The sequence below is a fragment of the Myotis brandtii genome, unplaced genomic scaffold (assembly GCF_000412655.1).
Source record: "Myotis brandtii unplaced genomic scaffold, ASM41265v1 scaffold103, whole genome shotgun sequence".
Classification (NCBI taxonomy): Eukaryota; Metazoa; Chordata; class Mammalia; order Chiroptera; family Vespertilionidae; genus Myotis; species Myotis brandtii.
The window spans coordinates 1945962-1950218 of NW_005353460.1; the positions used below are offsets into that span (position 1 = coordinate 1945962).

The 4257-nt window shown below is 45.4% G+C and overlaps 1 long non-coding RNA gene across 1 annotated transcript in view; it reads right to left on the reverse strand.

Moving 5' to 3' along the window:
- Nucleotides 1–1297: 1297 nt before the first annotated feature.
- Nucleotides 1298–4257, reverse strand: part of LOC106725401 — a 5033-nt gene continuing 2073 nt past the window's right edge. The window contains exon 3 of the long non-coding RNA XR_001361289.1: nucleotides 1298–2770. This is a non-coding gene — a long non-coding RNA (uncharacterized LOC106725401). The remainder of the gene's footprint in view (nucleotides 2771–4257) is intronic.

The following is a 4257-nucleotide window of genomic DNA, read 5'->3' on the forward strand; positions in this document are numbered from 1 at the left end:
CTTTTTTTGACTCTTGATCTTTAATGTGAATTTTAGATAAGCTTGTGAAGTTTTAAGAAAACACTGGTTGGGATTTTCATTGGAATTGCATTAAATTCATATATTAAAGTTAGAGTAATTGATATTTTTACAAGATTGAAGCTTCCTGTTTGTAAACATGATATCCTTACCCATTTATTCAAGTTTTCTTCTAGGTTCCTTAATAATAATGTCTTGTAATGTTCTTCAGAAAGCATCTCCTTCATTAGATTTACTCCTGGATACTGGATTATTTTAGTTGTGACTGTAAATATCATTGTTTTTTTTTTCTGTATTAGACTTCCTTGCTGAGCTTTTCTATTAGTTTTAATAGTTTGCTAGTTAAAAATTTTTTTTATATATACTATCATATTATCTGTAAACAAGGATAGTTTTTCCCTCTATCCCCAACCCTCAATTCTTATACATCTTCTTTCTTTTCCTTCTTTTATTGTATTGGCTAGGACCTCTAGTAGGTGAATAGAAGCAGTGATAATAAGCATCTTCTTCTAGTTCTTGATTTAATAGCAATGTTTTTAAGTTCCTCTACAAAAGTGATTTTAACTCTAAGTTTGATACGTGACTTTTGTCAAGGTAAGGGCATTGACTTCTGTTCCCTTTTTTTTTTTTTTAAAGTCATGACTGTTGGCTTACGGTAAGTCTTGTTTTACTAGTAGTGATATCTCTGCTAAATTCTTCCCTTTCTGTGTTATCTGAAACAAAGGTCAGACATTACATCATGTTATCTGTAAATATTTTAGTATGTATCCTTAAAAGATAAGAATTCTTTAAAAAAGGAAAATAACCGTAATACCATTGTCAAAGAAATTTAACAATAATTTCTTTACATTATTAACTATACATTCCATTTTACATATCCAATTGTATGAGTATTGAATTTTAGCAAATATTTTTTTCTGAATCTATTGTGTTGATTAAGTGGGTTTGTCTTCTTTAATCTGTTCAAGTAGTATACTTTAATAGATTTTCTAATGTTGAACCATTCTATGCTTGAATTACTGAGATAAACACAACTAGGTTATGCTTTATTATTCTATATAATAAAAGGCTAATATGAAAATTGTCCCCTCGACCGGGAGTTCGACCAGGAGTTCAATTCCCTCCCGGCTGGCAATGCCCGAAATTGCCCCCCCATAGGGGGCGGGGCCAGCTGGCTAACTACCCTTGGCCCCTTCCCCCAGCCAGCCCAGCCTGATTGCCTGATCAGGCGGGCCAGCCAGACCCCACCTGTGCACGAATACGTGCACCAGGCCTCTTCTCTCTCTCTCTCTCTCTCTCTCTCTCTCTCTCTTTCCCTGAATTTAATTTGCTAGTGTTTTATTTAGAAGTTCTGTATCTATGATTATAATTGGTATTGTTGTACTACAATTTTTCTTCTGTGCTTATTGGGTTTTGGTATTAAAGTTAAGATTCTTATAAAGTGAGGTGGTATTTGTTAGGGTAAAAGGTAAGTTCCTATAATAAAAACCTACCCAAATACAGTTGCTTAAGTAAGATGGAAATGTATTTCTCATCCATAGCCTGGAAATGAATGCTTGGCAGCTCCTAGCATTTTGGGTCTCTGCCATCTCCTAAGGTCTTCATCTATATTGCCAAAGGTGGCTCAGCTCTATGTCTCTGTTCCAGCCCAGAGGAAGGGGACAACAGAGAAAATGGAGAGCAAACAATTTACCTTTTAAGTAAATATTCTGTTTCTTAAAATTCATATGTGGAAGTCCTAACCCCAGCACTTCAGAATGTGACCTTATTTGGAAAGAGTGATAGTGGGACTATTGAGATTGCAGAGATAAATTTGGGAGATAAATAGAAAGTGGCAGATTGGATGGATGTCAAGGATGATTTTTAGTTCCTGGAAAAGTGGTGGAAGGTGGTGCAACCTGCTGAGCTTAAAGAATGCAAGGGAAGCAGCAGGTTTATGGGAATTCCTTTTTATTTTGCAATTGTGTTAGTGGCTGACTCTGCAGGTTCTCTCTCAAGGTTCTGGTCCCATGACTCACCTGCCAGAGGCATGTCTTTGAGACCCTGCTTATGAGGGCTAGAGTCCGGGGAGACAAGAATGGGCAGGGGATCAGCTGATAGACAGGGCCACCCTCAGGCTGGAGCTCTTTGGAGCGGGCATTCATCAGTGAAGGAAATGCTCGTCTTCAGGGTCTTAGATTCTACCAGCTTGGGTCTCTATGAGAAAACTAGGGGGTGGGAAGCAGAGTGAGTCAAGTGTATGAGAAATAAAATAGAGACAGAGCTAGGAACAAGGAATTCCAGTCTTTCTTTTCTTCTGGTTGGTCAGATTTCAGTCCTTTACCCCTCTGACTAGCAACAACTGCTTCTAAATGACCTTTATTACCTGGGATCCAGCCTCTGACTAGAGATGTCCCCCACGGAGGGGCAGATAATTAGAGAATTCAATGGCTGAATACAAATGAGTCTTGGAGTCAGGAGCAAAAACTGCCTTCTCTGAGCTGGCACAGAAGATGTTCAGGAGGTCAGCCATGTCTCTTCCTTCCGCTCTTTTTCTCTCTCCACCTGCTCTCAATCCCTCCCTGAACTTCTAGTCTCCTCAGCTTTCCAGTTAGCCAGGCTGGGTGTTGCAGCCCTCCTCCTGTCCAGGCTGTTATCTGACTTGGTAGCAGTCTGAGCAGGTTCCAGAAGCCCGTCAGTGGAGCCCGGGGTTTCGGGAGGAGTCAGCTCAGATGCTAGAAGCTGACTTTGTGAAAGGCCAAGGCACAGGAAGCTGAGAGCGGGGAACAAGCAGAAACATCACTTTCTGTCTAGACCTCACCCTAAGCTCTTCGGAAACAGATGGGCCCTGCTGTCACACTCTTGCTCACACTCTTTTTCTTATTGTTTATTTTAGACAGAAGCAGAATAATAGAATGTTAGGGCCTGTGAAATCACAATCCAGCCCCTGCATTCCATACACAAGGCCCAGGGAGGTTAAATCACTTATTCAAGGTCAAACCAGGAACATTTCACTTTGCTCTCTCTCCCCAGCCCACCTCTGGCAAGGGCTTTGGTACTATTGTGAGGAGAGATATCGACAGCCTTGGTGGGGAGGGCTGAATGCCCCTTGGTCCCGTGGGGACAGGCAGTGCAGGCTCTGCGTTTGGGGTCCACACGGTTCTCTGTAGCCATGAACACAGGACAGGCTGCTCATGTTCAGCGGGTCCCAGCCCTGCAGGCCCCTGCACCTGGGATTGGAAGAATGAATAGGGACCTTGTTTGGTAGGAATTTCTTTCCTCTGCTGTTTGCTTTGGGTTTTTTCCCCTCTCCATTCCTGGCTGCTAACCCAATATTTGGCTTTCTGTGAGCACTAAATATAATTCTTCATTTAACCCCCAGAATCATGGTTTCCTACCTGCTTCCCACGACCGGATCCATAGCCTGGAATGAAAACAGAACCCAGAGGGCATCAGCAGCTCAGGGCTGAGGAGGCAGCAGTTCCGGGGAGGGGAGGAGCAGAGGCAGGCAGGCAGGCAGGCAGGGAGGGAGGGAGGGAGCATCACCCACGCTGGGCATCTCTCAGACATCTCGAGAAAGGGAAGGATCCAGGGAGGGAGGCGACTCATTGACTTCTATCCCTGCTCCTTGCAACCAGGGCCCTGATCATCTCCTCCCAACCCAAATGGAGGCCTGATGCCCACCCACAGCACCTCTGCACTCCAGCATTCCAGGTTCAGGGAATAGTGAGGTCGAGCTGGGGCGCAGGGAAAACAAACAAAACTGCTCCTCAAGCTCGCCAGCTGCAGCCCTCCAGGATCCAGGGCCTCTGTGCGTCCCGCACCTTCCGGCTCTCCTCGCCCTGAACAGTCAAGGCAGCAGCAGCAGGGAGAGCTGACTCCAACCGATCAGTGGAAAATTCCCCTCCGAGCCCTCTCGGGAGGAGCCGCTCCAGCAGCTGCTGTTGAACAGCAGGGCTCGTTAGCGAGGCACCTGGCTGTCAGGTCCCCCACCGGCTCAGCCCCCTGCCGGGCCGAGGTGGCTGGAGCCCTGCTCCACAGCGCGGGTCAGGCCAGCGTTGGTGCCTGGGAAAAATCTACTTGGGACGCGGTTTTCTCGATCAGGGAGCCCTTGGCAGTGCATTTGGTCTCCCTCTGGTTGAGCAGGAAAACAGGAGACGGCGCTTCCTACCGCCTGATTTACAGCCTTGGCGTATTTTTGACACACAAGTCACTCTAGAGAGGGAGCTCAATTATGGCTGTGCAGAGGCGCTGCCTGCA